The sequence below is a fragment of the Nyctereutes procyonoides genome, unplaced genomic scaffold, assembly GCF_905146905.1.
Source record: "Nyctereutes procyonoides isolate TBG_1078 unplaced genomic scaffold, NYPRO_anot_genome, whole genome shotgun sequence".
Lineage (NCBI taxonomy): Eukaryota > Metazoa > Chordata > Mammalia > Carnivora > Canidae > Nyctereutes > Nyctereutes procyonoides.
In genome coordinates, this window is record NW_026575126.1 from 15,876,350 (window position 1) to 15,893,979 (window position 17,630).

The following is a 17,630-nucleotide window of genomic DNA, read 5'->3' on the forward strand; positions in this document are numbered from 1 at the left end:
CCTTTTCAAACCATTGGGTAGTTTGTATAAACATTAGAGTAAGAGTATCAAAATGAATTTATTAATATAGCTCTGTGATATGCGCCTCCATAATCTAGAAGACTTCTGAAGACACTCCTAGAATCAGAGTTTCTACCATTGTTTAATCAAATTTTCCCAAGGAGTAAAAAGGAAACAATGAATGCCTGGGCTCTTTATATGTATTAGCTCATCTAAACTTCGCAGCAACCTCGTGAAGTATCATTTATTTATCTCTTTTGCAGATGAGGAATCTCAGTGTGAGAGATTAATTAACCTGACCAAAGTTACACAGCTAGTTAAATTAGTGGCAGAGTCTCAATTTAAGTAAAGTCTGGCTCCTTACAAAAAATCATACGACCTTCCAAGATGAAACATTCTTTATTTGATTTGGTAGATATTTTTTATCATATACTTAAGCTACTATTAAAAAGAAGGTACAGGGTGCCTGGGTGGCTCAGTGGTCGAGCATCTCCTTTTGGCTCAGGTTGTGATCCCAGGGTCCTGGGATCAAGTCCTGCATTGAGTTACCTGCAGGAGGCCTACTTCTTCCTCTGCCTATGTCTCTGCCTCTCTATGTCTGTATCTATGCCTCTTGTGAATAAATAAATAAAATCTTAAAAAAAGAAGGTATAGCTAAATGTGAATATTTGTTAAATCTAAGACATTAGATTAGAAGACATTGACTTTGACACTTATGACTCTACCTTGCTCTTTGTAGTGCTCTATGTAGTAATGTATCAAAGAAAACATCTAGAACCTCTTAGTAAATCCTGGAGAGTGGTTCTCATTTCTCGGATATCTCCAGGGACTGACGAGGTTCAGTTTATTCTCTGTAGATTCAGGTGAGAGCAAAAGAACAAGCCACAGGGAAGACTTGCCTTTGTTTAAAGCCTAAGATAGTAACAATGGTTGTTATGGCTCACTGCAAATACTAGGTACCAGTGGTCACTAGCAACTTTCCCAGGAGAGGCACAACTGTTACCTAACTGCTAAATAAATGTTATTAATAAGAAACACACCTAAAGGGAAAGGACAAGGAAAAAGCAAACATAAGTGATTGTTAATAATATGTCAGGAAAACACATACCAAAAAACCCCATAGCTACAATATTAATTCTAAACAAGAATTCAAGAAGAAAAAGGGTACTATCAAAAGAAAAAAGATATCATTCACAAAGAAGATATAATATTTTTGTGCCAAGCAACATTAGTGCCAAAGAAACTTGAGTTCTTTAATGCTAAAAAATCCAACTACAATTTTGAAAATAAAGACAACTTTAGAAACATGTGATATACACATAGTAAAATGTATATTACATCAAATAATATATATTTTCCCAGTTGTGATATTTGGTTGTACATTTGGCTACAAATAACCTTAATAAATTATGGACATCAGAGATTTTTCCAGACCTTATTTTCTGATTATAATCCAATAAAACTAGAAATCAACCATAAAAGGAAGAGAACAATCTTAACTATTAGAAATTAAGAAACACTCTAAAGAAATCCTAAACCAAAGTAAAAGCAGGCTAGAAAGTAACAACATAACAATTCATATTAAAATGAGATATAACTGAAGATAAAAGCAGATGAAAATGTATTCCTAGACTACATTTACGGCAAAAAATAAAGACTCAAATTAAATGATTTAATATTAACATTAAATTTAATATTTCTATTTTTTTTTTAAGATTTTATTTATTTGAGACACAGAGAGAGAGAGAGGCAGAGACACAGGCAGAGGGAGAAGCAGGCTCCATGCAGGGAGCCTGACATGGGACTTGATCCCAGGTCTCCAGGGTCATGCCCTTGGCTGACGGCGATGCTAAACCGCTGAGCCATTCAGGCTGCCCCAAATTTAATATTTCAACTTTAAATATTATAAATAAAAATAACACCAAAATAAGTCAACAGAAAGCAGGAGACACGAATTAATAAAGACAAAAGATTAAAATATGAAATAAAAAGTAACAAAAATAGAAAAAATTAAAAATGGAAAAGATCTACTAAGTCTCATTAAAAGGAAGAGAAAACAGGGATCCCTGGGTGGCGCAGCGGTTTGGCGCCTGCCTTTGGCCCAGGGCGCGATCCTGGAGACCCGGGATTGAGTCCCACGTCGGGCTCCCGGTGCATGGGGCCTGCTTCTCCCTCTGCCTGTGTCTCTGCCTCTCTCTCACTGTGTGCCTATCATAAATAAATAAAACAAAAAAATTAAAAAAAAAAAGGAAGAGAAAACAAAAACAAATGAGATTAGCAATGAGAAAGATACCACAAATAAAAGAACTATAAGAGAATATTTTATGTGATGATAAGATAATCAGTTTGAAAAGTCTGAAAGAATTATATGATTTTCTATAAAAGCATAAAGTACCAAAATGGGTCCAAGAAAAGTAAAAAAAAAAAGCCAACACTTTAGCACACCAATAACTGTATGTAGATTGGAAAGATAATTAAAGAGCTCCCATTAGAAAAAAAAGAAAAAAAAAGGCATGCTCAGACACATGTATCAAGACAAGACAGTTTTGTAATTGGGTTCTATTTAATCCTTAAAACCAGGTTATACATATGGTTGTTTGTTCTATATAAAGCCGCAGAAAAAGTCTGTAAACTCCTTGACTCATTTTTATGAAGCTAGCATAACTGTAATCTTAAAACCCAATAAGTACAAACCAAGGTATGGTTATTGAAAAATAAACTTTACCTATAAAGATTAATGGGAACTATTTCTTTTTTATTTTTTTAATTTTTTATTTATTGTTTATTTATGATAGGCACACAGTGAGAGAGAGAGAGAGGCAGAGACATAGGCAGAGGGAGAAGCAGGCTCCATGCACCGGGAGCCCGATGTGGGATCCGATCCCGGGTCTCCAGGATCACGCCCTGGGCCAAAGGCAGGCGCCAAACCGCTGCGCCACCCAGGGATCCCGGAACTATTTCTTTGCAACAAATATATAAGAATAATATCAAGATTCCTGCTATCTAATTGCTCCATGGTAATGAGACAAATTAGGTAGGAGTACTCCAGTGTCTTGAGTAGGATATACCTGGATCCAGCCAGGGGACCATTACCTGCCTGAGTACTAGAGGGTGTTTTTAAGCTGAAACGAAGAAGCCAAATCTTCAGAAAATGGTAGTTATCACTAGGAAAGTTCAACTCATGTAAAAGATTCCTATTAGTTTTATCTTAGCTAAAGCTTACATAGAACTTTATTATGTCAGGCATTTGGCTAAGCGCTTTTGCATTATTTTCTCATTTAATTTCAATATCTCCCTAAGGCAGGTACTATTATTATCCCCATTTTGAAAGCGAAGAAACAAGACTATCCAGTGTCCTATAGGAAGGAAGTGGCACAGCCAGGATTTGAATCTTGCCGTGAATTCAATCTAGAACCATTCTGTGTACACTCTTCCCGAATCCATTTTGCTGGCCTTCTCATGCCACCATCTTTGTATATGTTATTCTTTTTGCCCAGAACACTTAACCAAAATAATAATAGTAGTGGTAATCACAATAAAAGTTATTATTAAAACAATGACTGCCATTTATTGAGTGATGAATATGTTCCCAGCACTGTGCTATGTTATGTGTATCATCTCATTAAATCCTTCTAACAATCCTATGAGGCAGCTATTAAGTCCATCAGTCAACACAACATGATGGGTTGCATGTTCCAAGGCAGAGTGGAAGGATTTGGGAGGGCAGTGGTTGGTGAAACAGTAGTTCATGTCAGTATTCTCAAAAAAAAAAAAAAAAAAATGTCCTGGTAAGCAGCTACATATTTTATCAGCTTAAAATATTTCCTAATGAGAGTAAAAAAAAAAAAATCTTTGTAAGATTACATTTTTACCTATAGTTTTTCTAGCATTAAAAAGTCATTAATCAAGCTTATAGAAGCTGTTGAAAAGTCTTGATGGAGTATCATTAAAAATATTCCATATCTAGTCAGGAAGATAAAAGAAACAATCATAAAGAAAACACCACCTAACAAAAGAGAGACATCTGTCTTATCTAACTTCATAAGTTATACAGTCACATAATTTTAGCATCTTCAGGTAGAGTTAGAAGTTACTAATACAAGAAAAGACAACAAAGTATATCAACTACTCTCTATTCCAAATATGTAATTATTTATTTTCCATGTGTCTGATAGATTGTCACAAAGTAAGAAATCCCTAAATAAACACCACTTAATCCTAGACAGTATTACTATATCTTAATTATAGTATTAGTATTCACAAATTAGGGGGGAAAGCACAGAGATTTTAATTCCACAGAGCAAATGGAAGAAATACAACACTTTAAAAATTATCAACTTTATATGGTTTATTGATATTTAACTAGTTTGAATAAAGAAACCTATTATTCCAACTAAACAAAAAACAAAAGCCTCTTTAAAAATCCGTCATTATAGAAAAGAGAATTTTAAAATATATTTTGATATCAATAGGACAAATTTGAATATGCCTTATGTATTAAATTTCTTGCTTGTGATAATATTATCATAGTTATTTAGGTGAATGTCTTTTTTAGGTGACAATTCTAAAGTATTTTAGGGTGAAGTATCATAAGGTCTATTTTTTTTAAAGATTTTATTTATTTATTCATGAAACACACACACACAGAGGCAGAGACGCAGGCAGAAGAAGCAGGCTCCACGCAGGGAACCCGATGTGGGACTCGATCCTAAGTCTCCAGGATTACGCCCTGGGCTGAAGGCAGCGCTAAACCGCTGAGCTATGGGGGCTGCCCAAGGTCTACTACTTTTAAGCGGTTTAACAATAACAAAAGAAAAAAAAAAAGAAAAAAAAACAATAACAAAAGAGTAGAATATAGCAAAATATTTAAGAGTGGCGACTCTATATTAGGGGTATGTGGCTTCTACTGTACTAATTTTCAACTTTCCTGAAGGATTACAATTTTTCAAAATAAAAACTTAAGAAATGTGATTACAGAAAATTAACCGCCTTTTGTATCTTGTGTCTTAGTAGCTAACATACAAGTTATGTTATTTTCCTATGTTCCCACATAATATTTATTCCTAACATTAATTAAGACCTACCAATGTACCAGGAAGAAACCACTATAAATAGATATAATCCAATATGGAAAAATCAGACAAATGCTATTTCTTTTAAGCTGTAGTTCAAAAATACTAAAGGAACACCACAAAACCTTGGTCTAGGGAAGCCTGGGTGGCTCAGTGGTTTAGCGCCTGCCTTCCGCCCAGCGCATGATCCTGGAGTCCAGGGATGGAGTCCCCACATCGGGCTCCCTGAGTGGAGCCTGCTTCTCCCTCTGCCTATGCCTCTGCCAATCTCTCTCTCTCTCTCTCATAAACAAATAAAATCTTAAACAAACCCAAAACCTTGGTCTATTACTAATGTGATTTGGAGGGATACTTGGAACATTTCTAGAGTAGCTGCTGTATGCTGATGAAACATGGAGTTTTGCTTTTCAAATTCTTTACTTTTCATCATCTTTATAGACAACATGTAAAATCCCCAAGCCTGGAGAAGAGCAGTCTTCCTGTAAGCATGTGGGGCTCCTTCTTGACCCCTACTAATTGAAGTCAGGAATGCTGAAGAGGGTTAAAGCTCCCAAATTCTTGTGTGAGGTAGGGTGGGTGGGAGCATTTCCCACCCACAGGAAAGGTTGGAAACATCAAGGATTTTTAAAGCTCTCCAGGTGATTCTCATACAGAGCCAGTGATTCTCAATTGAGAACCACTGGTCTAGAGACTTGTTCCTTGGTGTGTCTGTAGACCATCAGCAACCACACCCCTTGAAAACTTGTCAGAAATTGAGAATTTTAGGCCTCACCCCAAACCCACTGAATCAGAATCTGCTTTTTAACAAGATCCCTGGGAGATTCAAATGCACATTGAAGTCTAACAATGAGTACAATGATCCAGCAGGTAGAAGGTTGATCCAATACTTTGATGATATTTGACATCCTTATCAGTGCCAGGTTATGATAGAAAACAGTTTTGTCCTCAAAGAACTCAGTCTTAAAGATGTCCCCTCTTCCAAATAAGTAAGACTTTCAGGTCAAGGATCCTTCCCTGTTTCTCCTAGTAACTGCAGAGTCTAGCACAGTGCTTCACAGATAATGAGTTTACTATAAATGTCTCTTGATCATGCCAGCAGAAATAAGAATGCTTTGAAATTAGGAGCTATCTTTGATCAAAAGACTATAGATCTCATGGTATAAACATAATACATCAGGCCTTCTTTGAAAATTTTAGGAATATCAGAAAAGAGAATACCATTGGCTTTCTGACAAGCTCTTTGCAATCTGTGGAGTTTTAGCAAACTAAAATATAATTCACTTTCCTCCCTATCACCACTGGTACCAAGTACTCAATTGTTTCTTTACCACATACACTGAGAAGGCCTGTGGATGTTTACTATTTCATTCTTTTCTGTTTACAGTATAAAAGTGTAAATTGAAACTGTACTGTAAAGAAAAAAACAATTTTCTGAAGCTATTCTCCAGAGAAAAGGCAATGAAAGGTGAAACAAATTATGTAATGTGTTTAATAGCAAGCTTAGAAGGCCTAATTTAGCTGATTTAAACCAGCCAAGAGAGACCAAGCTCTTCTATAATACTTCACACAGTCAGAAAGATTTTCCCCAGCAACATCTCTTGATCAGAACTGGAATTCTATAAAACACATAGGACGGCAGAAGCCAAATCTATGAGGCTTCTGTACTTTTAGCTCATCCTCATCTGCCCAGGAAGAAAATGGTAATGGCAGGATCATGTCAACAGAAGGTGGTAGTACTTGGCACCAAGGTTCCTTATAATTCCAGAGATTTCCAGAAAGGAGCCAGCTTCCTACTTACAGTCTCTACCTCCTAACTCTCCATACCTCTTGGTCCTCTGAGAAGGGGATGGAGTGGAAAACTTGTAAAAATTGATTATTTATTAGGCTAAGTCTCTTAACCCACGTTATTCTATCAATAATAAAAATCCTGATTCCATGTATTGCTTTGGCATATTTAATCATTGCATATTGTCAGAAATAGTATATACTTTGTCCAAGACTTAAAAATACTGTAATGGGGGGGGGCACCTGGGTAGCTCAGTTAGTTGAGCATCCAACTCTTGATTTCAGTTCAGGTCGTGATTTGGGGTGGTGGGATTGAGCCCTGTATCAGGCTCCACACTCAGATGGCAGTCCGCTTGAGATTCTCTCTCTCTCGCTCTTTGCTCCTCCTTCCCACTCACTCTCACACAAACACACACACACACTCTCTCTCTCTCTCTCTCAAATAATAAATAAATAAATCTTTCAAAAAATACTGCAATTTATTAGATGTATAGGAACTCAGGTCTTCCTATTTTTTTTTAATAGCAGAATCCTTTACATTCCAAAGTCAGTTATGAGGGTAAGAGGACCTGCCTATCAAATGGATAAGAAAAATAATATTCAGCACAAATAGAAAACACCCACTGAAATACAATCACATTTTAATCATTAGAGAAATCTTGTGATCTCCATATCTGGATAGAAGTCTTATGAGCCTTATATTTAATATATAAGTGGTAATAGAACACAGAAATACCTTCTCATATCCACTTCAAGGAAGAAACCATCTGGCAGCAGGCACCATAGTTTATTGAGCTACTCAATATGTCTAACTTTCATATATGCTCAGCTTCAGGCAACAATATGTCTGCATATATCCACGTAACTACTGAACTTCAACAGATGTCTGTCTATTTTGAACTGAAAATACAGAGTAAATGAAATCGAATTAAATACCTGTGGGAAATTCTATTTCAAGCCAACCAAAGTACATGTAGGAACAGATAAACTCTGTAAGAGCAAAAAATTAATAAAACATTTATAACTACCTCATGTCCCTTTCAGATATAAAATTAATAAAACTGACAGTGGTTTTTAAAATACAGTTACCCTCAATATACCAACTTGTAAGAAGGTAGGCTCATTTGGAAATGAATTTTGAGCAAATGGAGATTTCTTATCCTCTAAGAGGCTGCTGGTGTGCAAACAAGGGATTTTGGAATTCTTTTCACCTAAAATTTGTAGCATTTCCAGAAGGAATGTGTTTGGTTGAATGGGATGACAATAAACAACTGCCTTCGATCAGCAAAACACTTTGCGTGGTCCTTTTTCCACGTTTTAAAATCTTAGATATTATCTTGAGCTCAGCATGTTTGCGTGTCAGATGGATGTTTGCAAAATGTTGTCATCCCCGGGGAGCTAGGAGAATTCAACCTCGGCCTGATGCTAAATAAATATACATAGATAGACACACACACACACACACACACACACACATCAGAAGAATTCTTCCAGTAAAATATCAATACAAGGTCTGAAAGTCAACATTTGTTCTCCAAATGTCTGCACTGTCCATATGTATTTACTCAAATCTTTATTATTCTTAAATTTTTGAGAGGAAAGCGATGAAGTTCTGCCATGCTGTAACAGTACAAAGCCTAAATTAATAAAATAGATAGCGTGCCTAAATGGAAGAATATGGAGACATGATGATTAAGAACACAAGCTCTGTGGATGGAGAGCCCAGCCATCTCTTGAGCTTGCTGTGTCTCTGGCCAGTTGATTAGTAAAGTAAGGTAACTATAATTATTTCATAGGGTAGTTAGTAGATTAAGTAAGATACCATGTGCCAGGTATTTAGTACATTGCCTATCTCATAGTAGAAAATGCAGTGTTATCAAAATATTCTTATCAATAAATTTAATTATAGAAAATGAGTGACTGAATACTGTCTCAGTTGTTTTGGTCACCTTCATGGGTAGTTCATGGGGATTTCTGCAGACTAGCAATCCAAAGGCTCTAAGACTCTTAGAAACGAGAGGACTTCTGAGGATCCCAGGGTGGCTCAGCGGTTGAGCGCCTGCCTTTGGCCCAGGATGTGATCCTGGAGACCCGGGATCGAGTCCCACATGGGGCTCCCTGCATGGAGCCTGCTTCTCCTTTTGCCTGTGTCTCTGCCACTCTCTCTCTCCCTCTCTTTCATGAATAAATAAATAAAATCTTAAAAACAAAAACAGAGGACGTCTTGCCCAACTTTCACCTCATCCCATGGATGATCTGAAGATATATTTTAAAGGCTAAACCTCTGCAGAACTCTCAGTTTCTATTTGCAATTCTAATCTGGTGTTTGTGATCTAGTTTCTAAAATATGGGTGCAGAGTACCTTTAATGGGGAACATCGGGTTGTTCAATAGAAGGCGTTTTCTCAGAAACCTGGACACTCAAAGCCAAATCAATGTAGCCCAAGTGTGGTACAAAAGAAAAATTTAACCCCACTTTTAGGCCTACTGGAATTATAATCTAGTCAGTTTTGAAAATCAGAATCAAGATTTCAAAGACACACTAGAGTCAGACTATCAAATTCATGAGATAAAAAAAAAATCTATAATCTTTTACACATCATTATTTTTAAAAATTTGTTAAAAAGTTTGCCATGCTATCATATGTTCCATTTGGCAATAGTCTTGTCAGGTCCAATGAAAACTCTATTCACTAGATATTAGAGCATTTAAATATGGCTGCTTTGAATTTTTTTTTTTTTTTTTTGTAGCCACACCTGGTGCCAATGTGTTGATGAAAAGTCATTCAGGAAAGGAAGTCCAAAAACATGGTTGCCATTGAATATTCTCTCTAGGACAGGTGTGTTGATCAAATATCAAGCTACACTGCCAGGTCTGATGCATAATTAATGGACACTTGGACACTTAGCACTTAGCACGGAACTGAATAAAGAAAATTAAGCACAATTTTAGACACATATGTGTTCTATTCCACTGGTTTCTATCACTGAGAATACAGGATTAGTGGTTCTGTGCTATCTCCTGCTGCCAAACAAAATTAAATAATGCTACCTTTCTATTTGTTAATATTGTACAGCTTACAAACTACTTTCACGTGCAATGTTCATTCAACCCTCACATCTATATGAAACAGTTTGTAAACTCTCAAGGAAAGCATTACTATTTATATTTTAAGATCTAAGAAATGTGAAGTGGCCCATGCAAAAACAGAGATAAGCAATAAACCTAGAACCTCCTCTTAAAGTGCCCCAATGATTAGAGCACCAACAAAGACTGCTTTGGGACTAATCAAATATGTGGAAACCTACAGCTCACATCATGATGACCATGCTAGTTCCAGAAGTGTCAAGAGACAAGAGTTGGCATTGAATGGGCTCCAGAAGCCCAGTCTTCTATTTATGACCAGTGGACTATTGGGCTGGTACTTGAGATCTGAAAGGAAGAGTGGATGTACATTCTGGGGTATAATGTTCAATCAAAATGGAATATTGTAATGAGTGGAACTGAGAGTATTTCTAATATCATCCAACAGAGTTAATAATTCTGATACTGTCAACTAAAAAAAAAAAAAAAGCCAATTCCAGCATCTGCCTTTGCTTATATGTGGCTAGATTTCAAATATTTCCAAACCATATGTGGATTTAAATGGATCTGATGATACCGTATAGCTGCTTTTTGATTTCTTGGTTGATTTTTTTTTTTTTTTTGCATATTGGAAGGAGAACATGAAAGATCAAATGAAAAGAACTGTTGCCAGAAAAATGTTTAGTCCATCTTTCTTTTCAAAACATTGGATTCATGAGCTCAATCTTGTTTTATTGATTTTATAATTTCCTGATGTTTTTACTTAGTTTTTCTTAGGGGATATATATATATATATACACACACACACACATACATATGGATGTCTACAAATTAATCTTATAACCTCATCCATAAATGACTTAATACATGACAGGAATGTAGTTTTATATATAAAATGTCCAATTAATGTCAGAATCATTAGATTCCTAAACAATAGAAAAAGAATCCTGAGAATCAACAGGAATAGGGTTGCATACAACCTATAGTCCTGTTTTATTTCTGTAACTTATCTCAAGGCAGCAGGGAGAATAGTAAATAAAAACTTGAAGGCATATTTGGTTGGACCGGGAGATCAGACTCCAAAATATTTATAAATGTTGCCAAAACAATTGAGTTAGCACAGAAGCCCCATGGGAGGAAGCAGAGTGAAGCCCAGCAGAGAGAGTCCAGCAGTGACAGACATCAGAATTTAAGAAAGAAAGAAACAAAAATACTCCCAAAGCTCAGAGACACATACTGAAGGGCAGAAGCTATATTCCTTGCTATATTCCTTTTCTGATTGGGAAGGTATAAGAATGGAGTTGAGCTGAAATGAGAATAAGCCCTGGTGAACCTGGCTCATTCAAGAAACAGAGGAACCAGAGATAGCTAAGATTAAAAAAAAAAAAGTTATATTTGCAGGAAGTTTAGTGTTATCTAAAAGACAACAGTCTTTTGGGACACCTGGATGGCTCAGCAGTTGAGTGGCTGCCTTCAACTCAGGTTGTGATCCTGGGGTTTGGGATCAAGTCCCACATTGGGCTCCCTATGAGGAGCCTGCTTCTCCCTCTGCCTGTGTCTCTGCCTTATTCTCTCTCTCTGTGTCTCTCATGAATAAATAAATAAATCTTTAAAAAAATAAAAATATAAAAGACAACAGTCTTTCTTTTGTTAAAGCCATCTAATGTAGAAGATCATCCTGACCTCTTCCCACCTAAGGAAACTTTTGCAAAGAGCTGATACAGGAAAATTCAATGCATTCTATGGGGAATGTATCTTTGTATGATACAAAACTTTAAATGTGTCTTTATATAAATCAAAATTCAATACATTTAATGAGGAAAAGTAAATTCAATAAGTAGCACAGCATCATTACAAAGAAGCTATAAGAATAAGGAGTAAAGCAGTAAACTTTTTAATAGATAAAAACACTCATTCACAGAACACTGGCCCAGAGCACATAAAGTTATGAATAACACTGTTTGCCACAAAGTAATAAAAACAATCTTCTTTGCAAGAAAACTCACAAAGCAGAAATGCCAGATCTAAAGAAGAAAATATTGAAACAGAAGAGATGAAGTGTAAACTGTGAGACCTGAGGAAAGAAGCAGAGATATAAAATGAAAATATCACAGAAATTAAAATAAGGCTGAAAAAAGATTAAAGGTAACGCATTATGAAAAACATAAAAGGGATATAGAAGACAAAATAAAAACAGCAAATACTGAAAAATAAAAATAAAGAACTAAAAGGTATTACAGAAAAAAATGAGACCTATAGATGATAGGTGTAGAAGATCCAACATATACATAACTGGAATCCCTAAGAAGAAAATCTAAACAACAATCTAAACAGAAAAAAGCAACTGTTTAGAAACACAATTCAAGTAAACTCTCTATATAAAGACCATAGAATGTGCTAGGGAGAACTTACCCAAAATAGTCAACATGGAGACATAATCTAGCATATCCACTTGTCTTCAAAGATGAGAAAGAACCCACTGAGCAATCAGGCAAAAATATCAAGTATGTTATAAAAAGGAAACTATCAGGGTGAACTTGGGTTTCTCCAGAGCAAAATTTATCACCAAGAAAACATAATATAATCTAGAAAACACTTAAGGAAAGAAAGCAAGAGTTGAAGATTTAGCATCAAACCAAAGGAGACTTTAAATTTCCAGGCTATAGACAACAGATTACAACACACAACGATTCAGGAACTATTGTTTCTATCCTTTTTGTTTTGTTTTGTTTCCCTACTTTCTTGACTAAACTTCTAAAGACAAAGGACTGAGCATGAGCTTTAATACACTAAGCTAAAGAACCAAGACTAAAACACATTTGGAGATTAGAGTGACACAAGAAAATGTAAATATTTTATTCCCTAACAAGCTAGAGATGATATTATGAACAGAAATTGGAAAAAAAAAATTGGAAAGTGGGAAAATAAGAACACAGATACCCTCGTGTTTAGTATCTGGAGTAGAAGTATAGCATTTAAAGATGACATGTTAAGTAATACACATATAAACATTTAACAACACAAACATAAATTTTAAAGCTAAATGATGGAGAAAAGGTAGGGAAAAGAAGAAAAAATAAGAAAGATTTTGATTTCATATATGGGAATTCATAAAGAACTAAGACTATTGAATGAAGCTATAATTGCAAAAGTAATATAATAAAACTGCAAATCTTAATATCAATAGAATCACATAGAGAAAGAAAAATGAAGAAAACAAAACACATACCTTATGCTACACTGCCTTTTCTTTCTCAGTCTGTACCTATGTTTCCCTACAATCAATATACAGAGGAAGAGAAGACTCAGGCCTGGCCTACTGAGAGTTCTGAACAATATGCAGGCATTAGCCAAAATTGGACAGCTGAAGCACTACAGCCCCCTTGTGAGACATCTCTGAAGAACAGTGGTGAAGAGAAATCCCCTTGGTAGACAAAACTGAAAAGGCACCTAGTTGTTCTCTTGGTAAGGAGAAATGGCCAGATGTGTAATTATATATAAATTCATGGGTTGTGGCCAATGGTTTGGCTACTTGGTCAGGAACTTGAAAGGAACATGATTGGAAAATTAGTAACAAGGAATTTGGGGAAGAGGTATGTGGATAAAACTCTCTGATTGGGCCAAAATCTCCATGAAGATAGTTGTGTCTCATATGAATGCTCATCAAAGGGTGACCTCAGCAGAGGAAGATTTTTCATCAAGCGGACAAGATGACTTAATCTATGGATGCCAGTTAGTCTCCTTCTCCATGTTATTGGAGTCTCCACCCCTGTTATTGTCCAATGAACTCATGAACAAAGTGACCATGATGGCAAAGATGGAGGGTATGCACAACCTCAGCATCATGGGCTTCCACTCATGAAAGCTGACCTGGACATGGCCACTGCTGAGTAGTCAATCTGCCAGTGGCTGAGTCTAATACTGAGTACCCAAAATGGCACCACTACCTGGGGTGATCAGCCAACTATCTGATGACACATTGATTACACTGTATGGCATCCATTATGGAAGGGACATTGATTTATTCTTACTGAAATAGACATTTACTCTTATTATGGATTTTCTTTTCCTATACCCAATACTTCTGCCAACATACAATCCATATATTTATAGAATGCCTTATCTACCAGCATGGAATTACACACAGAATTACTTCTGATCAAGGAACTTACTTCACAGCAAAAGATGTGATGCAATACCCTATGATTATGGAATTCACTGGTCTTACCATGTTCCCCACCCTTCTAAAGCAGCTGGCATGACAGAATGGTAGAACGACCTTTTGAAGATTCAGTTATAGCATCAGCTAGGTGACAATACATAGTAGAGCTGAAACAAGGTTCTCTAGAGGGCTACATATGCCCTGAATCAGCATCCAGTATATGGTGCTGTTTTCTCCCATATCTAAGATTCAAGGGGTAGGAACAGGAATGGCCACGACTGACTATTAACTCTAGTGACCCACTAGCAAAATCTCCTGGCCTACAGGTCTTAGTTTCAAAGAGAGGAATGCTTTCACCAGGAGACACAATAATTTCTGAAAATTAAGACTGTCATCCAGCCACTGTGAACTCATCATGCCTCTGAAGAAACAGGCAAGAAAAGGGAGTTACTGTGCTGGCTGAGTGACTGATCCTAACTACTAAGGGAAAATTAGACCGTTACTCCACAGATGAGTATGTCTGAAATACAAGAGCTCCCTTAGGATGTCCATTAGTATTACCATACCTTGTGATTAAGGTCAATGGAAAACTATAAGAACCCAATCCAGGTATACCTAATAATTACCTAGACCTTTCAGGAATGAAAGTTTGGGTCACTCCACCAAGTAAAGAACCACGACCAACTAGGTACTTCCAGGAGGCAAAGGAAATGTTAAATGGTATTAGAAAAAGGTAATTACAAATACAAGATCTGACCATGTGACAAGTTGAAGAAATGAGGACCATAACTGTCATGAGTATTGCATGTTTGTGTTGTGTATATATCAAATATATTCAGTTTCTTTCCTCTCTTGTTTCCTTATCATGTAATATAAGATGTAACAACTTTGCATCATAGTATTTAAATATTGTTAATTTTACATCATAATGTTTAAGTTATAGTATATCAAGGAAAAGAATAAATATCACTAAAAGAATTTGTTCCTCTTCTGGGGAAGGGCTTAATGCATTTTTGGTTGTACTCAGGGTAGCCATACCATGAGAGCAGAATTATGATGCTGTTATTATCTGTATTTGGAGATTAAGTATGGTTTAAGGAGATTCATATGGGTGTTGAATTGACAAGGGGTGGACTTATAATAGTTAATTTTATGGTTCAACTTGATTAGGCCTTGGAGTGTCCAGATAATTGGTTGAACAATATTCTGAGTATATTTGTTGGTGTGTTTCTGGAAGAGATTAATATTTGAATTGGTAAACTGAGGAAAGCAGATTGCCCTCCCTAGTGTGAATGGGCCTCATCCAATCTGTTGAAGGCTTGAATAGAACAAAAAGGCTGAATAAGGGGGAATTTTCTCTCTCTGTGCCTGTCTTTATTAGGACATTGGTCTTTTCATGCCTTTGGACTCACCCTCAAACTGAAACTTACACCATCAAGTCTCCTTATTTTTAGGCCCTCAAGCTTAGACTGGAACTTATACCATCAACTTGGGTCTCCAGTTTGCCAAATGAAACTTGTTGGCCTCCATAATCACATGAGCCAATTCTTCATTATAGATAGACAAATAGAGATAGGGATATACATATCCCTAAAAGAAGCACTTAAAATAAAAAATAGACGGTTATAATCTTCATCCTACTGGTCTTCTCTCTTCTGGAGAACCTGACTCGTTCAGATTGGAAAACTAAGAATATTAAATAAAGTTATAATTACAAAAGTACTAGTGAGAACAAAACTGCAAAATTTTCCTTTGTTGTTGTTCAGGTTTAGTTGACATACAGTGTTACATTAGTTTCAAGTATACAATATAGTGATTTGACAATTCTATTTATTACATAGTGCTTACCATGATAAATGTAGTTACCTACCATCTGCCACCATACAAAATTATTACAATTTTATTGACTATATTCTTAAGGCTGTACTTTTCATCCTCATACCTTATTTATTTTATAACTGTAAGTTTGTATCTCTTAATCTCCTTCACCTATTTCATCCATCCCACCTACTCACCTCCTCTCTGGTAACCACTAGTTTGTTCTCTGTACTTATGAGTCTGACAAACATTTCTTAGTATCAGTAGAATCATATACAGACACCAAATCAAAGAAAACCAAAAGACTGGAAACTATACATTTAGGAAATATAAAATAATTAATTAAGTTCAAAAATATCTGCTACATTGATAAATGTAAGTAGGCTTCAGATTAGATTATTAAACCCACTATATACTGTCTTTAAAAGAAGCACTAAAAATGAAAATAATACAGAATAACTAATCATAGAATAATGGCATACCAGACAAATGAGAAAAAGAAAAAGAAAAGGAAGCAAAGGCTACAACATAATATCAGAGAATTACCAAAGGTAATTATACAGTGGTAAACATGTAATATTTATGACTATGTATGCCCCAAGTAACCAAGGAATATATAACGAGAAATAAAAAACCTACTAAAAATAGGAAATTTTAATTCACTTCTCTAGATTATGACAGATAAAGGAAAAAATCAAGTAAAGATATGATATAGATACTGACATAACAATGTATTCAATTGATCTGGTTATAAATATCATTCTGTATCCTGCAAAAAAGAGATTACACTTTCTGTTTAAGTGCCTATGAAATAGCCACAGAAACTGATGATGTATGAAGATTCAAAGAAAATCTCAATACATTGCAAAAACTAGAAATGGCATGGACAAAATTCTCTGATTGCTATTCCATGCTATAAATTAACAATAAAATCAGAAAACTAAAAATCGATATCTCTTAAGTAGAACTTAAGAAGTTGGAAAACACATACATTGAAAGTGCTGAAAGAAAAAATCCTGTAACTAAGAATACTCTATCCAGCACGGCTATCATTCAGAATAGAAGAGATAGTTTCCAAGATAAATAAAAGTTAAAGAAATTTATGACCACTAAATGAGTTCTATGAGAAATATTAAAGAGAAATTTTTGAATGGCAAGGAAAGGGTATAAGTAAAGGTAAGAAAAATAGGAAATGCAAAAGCAGCAATATTAAGTATATCTATAAAAACCAGCCAAGGGATTCGTAAAATAAAAAAAAGATGTAAAATATGGGGTGCCTCGGTGGCACAGTCAGTTAAGCACCCTACTCTTGGTTTCAGCTCAGGTAGTGATCTCAAGGTCATGAGAGGGAATCCTGTCAGGCTCTAGGCTCAGCAGGGTGTCTGCTTGAGATTCTCTCTCCCTCTCCCTCTGTCCCTCCCCCGGTACTCTTGTGCATGTGCACTTGTCTGCATGTGCACTCGTGTGCATGTGCATGCATGCTTTCTCTCTCTCAATGAAATATAAATATTTTTTAAAAAAGATGTAAAATATGACACCATATACCTAAAATGTGGCAGAGAGAGGAGTAAAGAATGGGTTCAAACTTAAGCAACCATCAACTTAATATAGACCATTATATCCATAAGATGTTATATATAAACCTAATATAAACTAACTACAAACCAAAAATGAGAAATAGATATGAAAAAATAATAAAGAAAGGAAAGA